Genomic DNA, 12,226 nt, shown 5'->3' with positions numbered 1-12,226 from the left:
TCGGTGTTGGATTTTCAACAAAAATACGAACGTTTTAGCAACCCGGCTATTTAATTCATAAAATTTATTAAATAAAATATTTTTTATTATTTAATTAAAGATTAATGGGCCTAATTTGTATGCTTATTGGGCCTAAGCCTTGTTTAGTGAATTAATTACTATATAATACTCAAAACCCTCCCCATTATCACCCAATTCTCACGCCTCTTTTCTGAAATTTACTCTCCCAAAAACACTTCCAAATACACGACACACACCTACAATATTTTGGAAGGAAAATTCAAAGGTTGCGAGGTAGAATCAAGCCAAGGTCTAGCTCCGTTCTTCGTCGTCAACGTTTTTCGTGCGTTAAATACGCAAATGCACGCCATATTCTTCCTTTACTCATCATCACACCATATTATGTAATTATTTATGAAACTGCATGAAAACAAATTGTATCTTCGGAAATATTCGGTTATGCATCATATGTGAATTTTAAAGCATGTGTTTCCATCCCAAAACATGATATAAGTGTGCTTGAAGGGGCTGCCATGATTAGGATAGGTTTGAGATGTGTTTTTGCATGTTTTAAAGAGTCCTAAAACACACTAAAAATGTTGCAAATTAAAAAGGAACAAAGCTGGAACCGTGGGCCAAAGAAGGGTGAGAATCGTGAGTTTCGTTGTGGTGTATTCTTGGTGCAAGTGGTCGGCTCCTATGCATGGGGGCTGAGGCTTGGCCAGGGCTTGTTGGGGGCTTGGCCAGGGTTAGTTTCAAAGGCTAGATAGGGTCCTAGGGTGGCTTGGCACTGCTGCACGTAAGGGAGAAGGGGAGACGCGCGAGACCCACTTGAAGAAGAAAGTGGCGTGCTGCTGGTGCAAGCGCCTAGGCTGGTGCGCGGGTCCAGGCGTGGTGCAGGAAGGTCTAGAGGGTTGTATAGGGACGGCTAGGTGGAGGGAGTCGGGCTGCGGCTGCGGCTAGGAGAGGCTTGCGCAGGGTCTTGCTGTGCGGCTCAGGGGCTTGGGCTGGGGGTGGCTCGGGCTTGGGACTGGTCTAGGGTCAGTAAGGGTCGTGGGTGATCAGTGGTTAGATGGCTAGAGGAGTCCTAGGGTCACTAGGAGTCTTGGGCAAGGAAGGGGCTCACGTGCAGATTTTTGTGGCTCGGTTGCAGGGCTTGGGCGTGAGCTAGGGTTAGGTTTTATGGGTCAGGGTTGCTCAAGAGGGTGCCTAGATCGGTTGGCTCGGGTTTGGCTTGAGATGGCTCGGGCGTGGCTCGGGTAAATTAGGAGATGGCTCGGTGTGATCGATAAGGTGTCAAAAACGAAAATTAAAGAACTAAAATTGAATCCATGGGTCCACGGGTGTGGCTCATGACTAGGAAGGGTAGAATAAATACTAAAAATGCTATGTTTAAAATTTGGGGTCAAAATAACGAGTTTTGGATTTATTCGAGATTTAATCGCCGCACGAAACGCTAATAACGAGTTAATTGAAAAGCCTAGTTTTATGCCTTATAAAATTATGAAAAATTATATTTGAGCTTAAATAATTATTAAAAGTCTAAGTTTATAATTTGGGAATTTTATATTAAGGTTTGGTTTAATTCGGGATTAAAACGCAGTGATACGTCTTATTTAAAGATTAATTTAAAAGTTCTCGATTTAGGCTAAATAAAAATAAAGAAAAATTCATGTAAGCTTAAATAATTATTTGGGACATGTTAGAGTCAATGAATTCAAGAAAAAGTCAAAAACGTAAAATGTTACGTATAGGGGTAAAACGGTCTTTTTACACCTAAAAATTATAAACGTCATGGCAGTGCCCTGAATGCTGTTTTATGTGCTAATATGATTATTTTCTATAGTTATGGATGTTTATAGAATTTTTTTATGTTAAAATGATATTTTAAATGTTTATGAGATTTTATATGTAAAATGATATTTTAAATGCTTAAGGAATTTTAGATGGTTATGGTTTAATATGTAAAAATGTTACTTTAATATTTTGAGGGTAAAATGTCATTTTAAATGTTTATGAAATATTAATGATTAAATTATGATTTTTTTTAAATGTCCATGGGATTTTTATGAATTTAGAAAGACATTTAAAAGACGTGTTGCATGCTTGGTTTAAAAAACAAAATGTTATGTTATCCATTATTTTTCTAAAGTGATGGGAATGAAAAATGTTGAAGGAAGTGAAGTGATTGTGACTAATTCGTTAATGATGGCGATGTCGTGAGGATGATGGTCCCACTGGGAGTCCGACGATCGTGTTTCCATTATTGCGAATATGAGGTTATGAGGATATGAGGTTTGAGGTAAGAATGGGAATATCGTGAGGGGAGAAGGCCCCAGAGGGAGCCCATTTATGGGAGAAGGCCCCAGAGGGAGCCTAGACGATCGTATTTCTATTCGATCATGATAGGCCAGGGCCCAGTTGACCGGTGAGAGTGTTGCTGGTATCCCCCGCCGCCCAGTACTGTGGTTACATGTAGATGGATCCATCGACTTTTGAGGTTTGAGGAAAGTCACAATTAACGATCTGAATTCAACAAAGGAAAATGAAAAATGTTTATGATCATGAAAAATGTTTTGTCATGTCATGTAGAGGAAAAAAGAAAAGGTTAAATTTTATGTGATGCATGTCATGAAAATGTTTATGCTTAAAGTGATGCATCATTTTGAAAATGTTTCTATTTAAAGTTCATGCATTATAAAAGGTTTACGAAAATGTTCAGTGTTTGAAGTTTATGCATCTTCATGAAAACGATATTTTAAGTACAAGTATTTTTCACTGTTATATGTTGACTGTATTACGTATTATTTGTTATAAAGATTATGATGTGTTGAGTCTTTAGACTCACTAGGTGTGATGGATGCAGGTGAGGTTGAGGGAGGTCTTGACGGATGACTTGACTTGACTTATGGCGCACACAACCCGAGGACCAGCGCTTCTATCTTTCCGCATTTACGATTATGACTCATGATTTATGTTAGAGATATTTATGACTATTTATTTATGCTTTTGAGAGATTTTTGAGAGGTTTAATATGTGCTATTCTTTTCAAATTATTGCTTTCTTTAGGTTTGGTGAAACAGTAGACGATTTTATTTTGTGACTATTTCACTTGATTTTTAAATGCTAGTTGGCTGATGTTTTATTTTAAAAAGGGCAAAATATTTTATAAAAATATTTTAGGGAAAGCCGAAATTTAGAGGATTTAAAAAAAAAATTTCTAGTACTTTTAAAGCAATAAAAAGGGCAGACGTTTCAGATTTAATTCTTAACAAGCTCGAATCAAGCTCAAACTCGAGCTCAATTATATGCTTTACGAGCTCAAAAACGAGCCGAGCTCAAGCCAGACTTGTTAAACATGATAAACGATCTTTTAATGAATCAAGCTCGAGACCGACTTGATTAACATGATAAACGAGCTTTTAACGAGCCGAGCTCGAGCTTTTCTCGAGCTTAGTAATTTCAATACAAACCGAGATCGAGCCTGATAATAGAAGCTCGAATCGAGCTCGAGCCTCAAACAATCTTAAACGAGCCAAGCTCAAGCCTGCTAATGTTTGGTTTGATTTAGATCGTTTACATCCCTAGCTTTAGGCTTAATCCTTATAGTGTGCAGGCCATGATTTAATCAATTATAGATTTTGTGTACATGGTTAATTATGAAAGGAAAATGAAAGGGTTTTTTTTTATAAATAATGTAAAAATAAAAATTTATTTCAAAAATTATTCCAAAAAAAAAATGTTTGCACAAATACTTTAATTCGTGCTTACGAAGCACGGATACAATGTCCACGTGAGCATTATCCATGCTTTGTAAGCACGGATTCTCCACGTGGGAGAAAATCCGTGCTTACGAAGCACGGATACTCCAGCATCCGTGCTTCGTAAGCATGTATGCTCCATGTTGGCGTAAGCACGGAAGGCTCCAGTCCAGGTCGATATATCCCCTCCACCCACCCGCACCTTATAACTTTCACTCTTCTTCCTCCTTCCTTACTCTTTCACTCTTTATTTCTGTATGGCTTTCGAAAATTCTCGATTTCTCATCAGATCTTGAGCTCGTTTCTTATATTATAATGAATTTTAAAAGATTGAGAACTTATTTTAGAATGACAGACAATCGAGGTCCAGAAGATCTCAGTGTCCTCTATTTACAAGCGAGACATATGTCATCTACAGTTTCTTCCGTAACCGTTGATGATATTGTCAAAGTGAAGATGTCAGACAATTTGATTTGGAAGTTATACACTTATAATTACATACACAATCGTGTACATGCATACTTGAATCATATGGATTTTTATGGAGTTTTAGAATGTGGCTCACAAGTTTTTGATAATTATTTGATTACTGCTCTTGTTGAACGTTGGCGACGTGAGACACACACGTTTCATTTTACATGTTGTGAAGCAACTATCACGTTACAAGATATTTCAATCATTTGGGGTCTAACAATTGATGGTGAAGCAGTCATTGGAATAGATGTGTCACACAGAGTTGAGTAATGACAACACATATGTTTGGATTTGTTGGGATTTGTGGCATCATCAAAACATTTGGAAGGTGGTCATTTGTCTATGACTGCACTACACGACCATTGCATGTCTAACCTTGTTAATTATGATAATTAATAAGAAGATGTTCTGAAATATACCCGTTGTGTAGCGCTAATGATTATTGGAGGAATATTGTTTCATGACTATCAAGGAGGGTCTGCTAGACTCATGTTTTTGCAATTGCTACGAGATATTGATAATGTAAAGTCTTCTTCTATATCGTGAATTGTGTAACGCAATACGTATAGAGAAGACTACAATGGCTAGACCTTTATATATCCTGCAGGTAAAAATAATGTAATGTGATTATTTAACACAATTTTTTTATTACTTTTGTTTAACTGTTTTTATTATTATAATCAGATATGGGCATAGATCAGGATTAAATGTGTTAACCCCAACCGAGATGGGTTAACATTAGTTGTACCTCCCATTGATCCAGATGCTATTATTCTAGTTTCTCAATATGGAGCACAGTAATATTTAAAATTTATTGCGGTAATATCATGTATATCTCTTATAATTTTTTGATATGTAATTGTATTTGTTAAATTTTAGGTGGAAAATTGGATTTAGTTACACACATTCGCCCACATATGCTGTAAAAATTATAATGGATTCTCTAGATAGTATGAATCAAAATGAGCTATTATTGAATGTTTAGTATTTTATTCTGATTAAATGAATATTAAAGTTTTTTATGATTAAAAGAATGTTAAATTATAACATTTATATTTTTTTACAGTTTAATTGGATCGTTTACCAGAAGAATGACTTAGATGTAAAAAAGATTATTGATTCATACGACAACAAAATATGGCGATGTGTTTGTCCCCTTATTTGATTTGACATCGTGGAGCGTCCTAATTGGGTGATGCGATAATTCAAAAGACGACAATCAATTCCAGTGTATGCTCTCGACAACGATGATCTTCATAATATCACGAGAATAGGTTATCAAAACACAAATTGTAGAGAATATCGTAAAAATTCAATTGAGTTGTGGAATAGTAGTTTCAGATATGTTGCTAAAGGAAGACGACATGGGTTATCAATGAAAACTGACGAAGATTACTTTCAATGATATAATCGAATAACTGTACGCACCATATCATATTTGGCAACACGATGTTCACTAGATTTTCTCTCCCATTTATCATACTTCCGATATGCATAATCTGACCACAACTGATTTTCTTGAACCATACGACCACCTCTAGTCACACGTTCAATGAAATATTGTACGCACCTCAGAAGTGTCAAGTGTACTATCGCAGATATAGAAAGTCTACGAGCACCTTTCATCATACTATTTAAACACTCCGACATATTTGTTGTCATTACCCCACGACGCCAACCACTGTCATGAGCCAAAATCCATTTTTTCGCAATTCCGGCCAAATATCTGTGCGTCAAAATGTTTTTTTTGCTTGATTGCATCCATTGTTGCTTCAAACTTACAAATTTGATTTTGTGTGCCTGCCTCCCAGCATAAATATTTCAAATGCACGTATTTGAATTTAGCATTAAAATTTGAATACACATGTATCAAACAAAAACGATGCACACCATAAAGAGGTTGAAGATAGGGTAGATCATCAGTTGCTCGCACAATTCCCTTATGCCTATAAAAAATTAGGCACACACCATTTTCACCACAAACTACATGTCGTCCTAGATTCTTCAAGAATCATTTCCAAAAATATGATGTTTCTTCATCCACAATAGCAAATGATAGCGGTAGAACCTGATTGTTCGCATCCAGAGTGACAACGATGAACATTTTGTGTTTGTATTTGGTATACAAGTGTGTACCATCGACACTAATTATTTTTCGACAATGCCGAAACCCATCAATACACGGCCTGAATGCCCAGAAAACATAGTTCAGTGTCTTAATAATTTCATTGTTGGATCTTAGATGCTTCAACTCCACAGCTGTTCCCGGATTATATTTGGACAAAACACACATATATTTTGAAGTAATTGAACAGAGCTCTCCCATGTACCATAAGCAATTTCCATAGCATGTTTCAAACTTCGCCATGCCTTCATATACAATATTTGATATCCATATTATCTTTCATATTTTCAATGATATACTTAATCTCGTATGAAGGATCACAACAAACAACTCCTAATAGCGTATGTGCCAACATATCACTGTTCAAGTTCTGGTGGTCTATACCAATAGAGGTAGATATACATGTCTGAGGCCCGCCATATTTTGTTATTTTCCATTAACCAGTTTTGGCCTTCAAAGAAGCGCGTAGTCCCCATCTACAAATGACCGTAGAAGAATTATTTCTGCAATGTAATTTCCACAAACTGCGTGTGCTATCCACGACACGGTACTCACGCCTGACAACCCTAACGGAATAATCCTTCACAGATGCAATAAATCATTCTTATCCTTAAATAACATATTAGCGCATAATTCACCTCTCTTCGGATTATAATAGCTTGTTTGCATTCCAGAAGGTACACCGACAGAATCAAAAGGATGTTCCCCAAAAAAATTTATTGAAAAATGATGGCATTTCAGAAGTGTTAGAAAGAAATAGTACGGTTTGCCTATGTAAAGTCTCACGAGGTGGTTGCCGAGATGATGTCCCCTCATCATGATTTTAAAATATATTCACTTATTCATCATCATTCACTTCTTCTTCTTCAGACTCGCTATATGAAATATCGGGTTCAGTATCACTCTTAGAAATATCATCATTATTGGCAAGATCCGGACAACGAGCACTCGCATCTAATGTTGTATTCGGCCAATATATAGAGCATTATTTTGTTTCGACGAGACATTGATATATTGATCCAAAGACCCACTTACATTATCAAAATTTATATTACTGAGTCCTTCAGTAACATGTGGAACATAAGATTCTAGATCCTGGAAACCACCATATCTAGAAGTTTCGGGTTGGTTATTGAACCTTGAATCGGATGCATGTGGAACATAGGATTCAGGATCATCAAATCAAACATGATGCTCAATTGAATTTGCTTCCACGTATAAATGCAACATGCATATTGTCACATTGCTTTATAAACTGTAAAGCATCATCATCACCAAGATTGACTTGAATTTCATGCCAAGATGATCTCTCCATGAATGAATATTTGGTTGAAAACTTTAGAGAAAAATCATTGGATCGATTCCTAACATTTTATGTACAACTTCAACCAACTCCAACAAATTAATAGATCGTAATACTCGTATCGATCTAACAAATGGAATACTCTATTCAACCGATCCATTATCGATAACTACATGACCACCAAAATATAAGAGTATATCGATATTAGACATTTTGCCGAGGAAATTATAGAGAAAAGTTAAGCAGAATGCTCCAACGAGATATCTCTCAGGAAATTGAAAAATTTAAGCCGAATGCAAGAGAAAATTTATAACTCATTGCGAAGTTCACAAAATTATATATATAATAATAATCGTCTATGAAATTAAAAAGAAATTGTAAACTTTTCATTGATTGATCAAACATACTTCAGAATTCACGTGAAAATTTTGCGAAAGATTCAATTATTGAAGGAAAAATACAAAAGTAAGGTACATCGATATAATTATTGAGCGCAAAATACCAAAACAAACTGAGTAGAATTGAGTATCCGTGCTTACCAAATACAGATAAGGTATGATGTGGAAGATTATCCGTGCTTGGTAAGCACGGATGCTCGCCCACGTGAAGCGTCCAGGCTTATGAGGCACGGATAATGCTCACGTGGAGTAGTATATGTGATTCACAAGCACAAATTAAAGTATTTGTGCAAATATTTTTTTGAATTATTTTTAAAATAAATTTTTATTTTTAAATTATTTATAAAAAACTCATGGAAAATACGGCCAAATCGTCATAGTAAGACACTCGTAGCAGACAAATGGCTGAAAATTGAGCGAAATGTTATTTTTGGTGGTGTCAATTATATAGACTTGGCTAATGAAAGAAAACAACATTTATTCTTTACTTATATGTGAGTTAGTTTTTACTTGATACTCTTAATGATTTGTGATATATATTAGACAACGCATAGTATTTTTTTTAAATGTCTACATATTGGATGTTTTGGCATTCAAACTTTTACTATTGAGTCTTTTTATATAATTACGATATTTCATGTTCTTCTTACCAATCCGACATTTCAAAAGATTACTTATCAATCAATGCACATCATTTGACATCTATTTGTCCAATCATGTTTTATAATAAGACAACGATACACGCAGACTTTTATCTCTCATGTATCAAATTTTCATAAACCGCTTATTATCATATTTGGATATGATACCCCATGGATGGGGCCACTATCCTTGGTCCATCCCAAGCCCAAATGGAAGGCATGCCCATCAAGGGCCCATGTATTCTCCTATAAATACCAGGTTTGAGTGTTCAGTTGATCCATTCAATATATTATTTTTCAGCAGCACCCTCAGCTGCTTGCCACTTATATCCTCAGTCTCTGAGTTGAGCGTCGGAGGGGCTACGCCAAGACACCCTCCTGGCCCCCTTCTAACGGTCTTATTCACGATTTCAGGCTCAGGAATATTTTGAAACCTGCGTCTGGACTATTGACATCCGCTGGAATCGGAACCTAAATTTCCCGTGAGTATCAGGATTCATGCCAAATGAATTAAAAAAATCGAGCTTCGAATCGAGCTCTAACTCGAATGCAGTTTGTGGGAACTTTGAGCTGAGACGTAGAGATGGCAGGTAGGAGAGGGAGCAGAAGAACTAACACATCATCGTCGCATCCTCAGATGGGACCTAAACAACTGCGTCTTGAGACGAGGCAGGAACAACCATGTCTTGAGACGAGACAGGAAGAACTTCGTCAAGAGACAAGAGACGAACAACCTCGTCAGGAGACAAGATCCGAAAAGCCTCGTCACGAGATCGAGGCCGAGCAACCCCATCCCAATGAGAACGTGGGGAACTTGACCCCGGAACAATTGGGCCGGTTTATTACGCAGACAGTAGAGGAGGTCATGAAAAAGAACCAAGAGTCTATTTTTGCTGAAGAGCAGACCACTCGGCAGGAGCGAGAGGAAAATGCTGAGGGCCACCAGAGTAGGGTTTAAGAGACACAGCCCCACCAAAGTGGGGAGATTAGTGAGATGAGAGAAATGTGGAAGGAAATACAGATGTTGAGGCAGCAGTTGGGAAGCAGAGCGCCGGCACCCAAGAGAGGAAGTCCTTTTTCACTAGCCATTTTAGAAGAAGGGCTTCCTCCAAATTTTTGACAGTCGAATGTGAGAGAGTACGATGGACATACTGACCCTAAGGAACACTTGAGGAGGTTTGAGAATGCGGCCCTGTTACATCAATATTCAGATGGGGTCAGCTGCAGGGTGTTTCTGGGCACGTTGGTGAGGTTACCCCAGCAATGGTTTAACACCTTGCAAGCCAACTCCATACGATCTTTCGAGGATTTTTCCGGTGCTTTCTCGCACAGATTCGCTAGCATGCAAAAAACACAAAAAAAACTATTTGAGCCTATTTGTGGTGAAACAACAAGAAGCTGAAACCTTGCGAGAGTTTGTCCAGCGTTTCAACAATGCAGCGCTGGAGATACCAGCGGCCACTCTTGACATCATGATAAGTGCCTTTACCCAGGGACTTAGAGGAGGAGAGTTCTTTAAATCGTTAGTGAAGAAACCTCCATCAAGTTATGATGATCTGGTATCTCGGGCGGAAAAATATGTAAATCTCGAAGATGTCCAGCGGCATAAGAGGATGGAGCAGCGGCCTGGGGGAAGTAGAGTTGAGGGAGTGTAAAGAGGAGGTAGGAAGAGAGGCGTAGGCGAGAGGGATGATGATAAAGCTAGGGGCAGAGGGCAATTCTCATACCATGTTCCTCTGGATGGGAGTTGTGACAAGGTGATGGAAGTGAGGGAGCCCGAGGGGAGGTGGGAGAAGTCGCAAAGGGTTGAATGTAGTGCTAGATTGCCTTCGCGGGATAGACAAGAAGGATCCTCATACAGGAGTCGACAGAGGTCTCGCTCGTCCCCTATGCGTGTTCAAGTCCTTCCATGGATAAATTAGAGGATTAGGGAGCAGAGAGGGGAAGGTTGAGGTCAAGATGTCCCTCAGGAGCCCGTCGAACCGAGGATGGGAATGAATGAGGATAACAATCCTATGAGAGGAATGATTCATATGATCTCGGGGGGTGCTACTGATGGAGACTCTGGGCGAGCTCGGAAGGCACGTGGGAGAAGGTTGGAGAACTTTGAGATATCTAGGGGTGCAGACTTACCACAAAACCCCATCATCAGCTTTGGGCCGGAAGACCTCCGAGGCGGTGTGAATCCACATAACGATGCCTTTGTGGTGACGGTCATCGTTATCAATTATGATGTTGCGAAGATATTTATTTATAATGGAAGCTCCGTAAACATCTTGTTCAAGAGCACATTGGATCAAATGAAGGTGGAAGGATTCGAATTTGAGCTGGTCTCCACCCCGCTGTATGGTTTTGCAGGACACGCTATCCCGCCTTTATGTCAGATTGTTCCTCCCCTATCCTTGGGGACTGATCCTCTGCGAGTAACAAAAATTATAGCCTTCACCGTGGTAGATACTCCGTCAGCGTATAATAAAATTCTAGGACGACCAGCCCCGAAGGATTTTAGAGCTGTAGCTTCCACTTGTCATCAGAAGCTTAAGTTTCCTGTGGGAAAAGGAGTTGGAGTCTTGTGCGGGGAACAAAAAGTCGCGCGTCGGTGTTATGAAGGGGTAGTGAGGGAGGAGGTAAAAGGAGCGCATGTGGAGGTTAACATGATTAGGAAAGGAAGAAGTGGGTGACTTGGTTCTGTTGAAGGTGCAAGAAGAGCAGATGGAAAGTTGGACCTAGAGTGGAAGGGTCTTTTCAGAGTGATTGAAAAATTTAATTGTGGAGCTTATTACTTGGAGAATGCCCAAGGCAAGGCTTTAAAGAGGCCCTGGAATGCTTACCACCTTAGGGAATATCATTCTGAATTTTATCGTTGATGTATTTCGTCTTTGCATTTTCACATGTAATCAGTTGGAATTCAATAAAATCAAGTTCTTCTTTCCAGTTCATGAATGTTGGTGTATTATGAAGGTGAGAAAACTTAATTTTCCTGCTAAGGCATCGCCTAGCAGAGGAGTAGAGTTGAGAAAGAGAAAAATTTTATTTTTTCTGCTAAGGCATCGCCTAGCAGAGGAGCAGAGTTGGGGAGGAAAAAAAATTTATTTTCCTGCTAAGGCATCGCCTAGAAGAGGAGCAGAGTTTGGGAGGAGAAAAATGTTATTTTCCTGCTATGGAGTCGCCTAACAGAGGAGTTAGATGGTGAGGTGAAGAATTTTTATTTTCCTGCTAATGCGTCGCCTAGCAGAGGATTTAGAGGGTGAAGGTGGAGAATTTTTATTTTCCTGCTAAGGCGTCGCCTAGCAGAGGAGTTGGAGTGTGAGGGTGGAGAATTTTTATTTTCCTGATAAGGCCCGACTTAGCAGAGGAGTTATGAGATGTTGAGGTGAGAGTTTGATTTTTTCTGCCAAGGCCCGGCTTAACAGAGAAGTTTTGAGATGATGATGTGAGAGTTTTATTTTCCTGCTAAGGCATCGCCTAGCAGTGGAGTTAGATGGTGAAGAGGTTGAAGTTTTATTTTTCCTGCTAAGGACTAT

This window comes from Primulina tabacum, chromosome 6 (assembly GCF_025594145.1).
Source record: "Primulina tabacum isolate GXHZ01 chromosome 6, ASM2559414v2, whole genome shotgun sequence".
NCBI lineage: Eukaryota > Viridiplantae > Streptophyta > Magnoliopsida > Lamiales > Gesneriaceae > Primulina > Primulina tabacum.
This window is presented reverse-complemented; position numbering follows the sequence as displayed.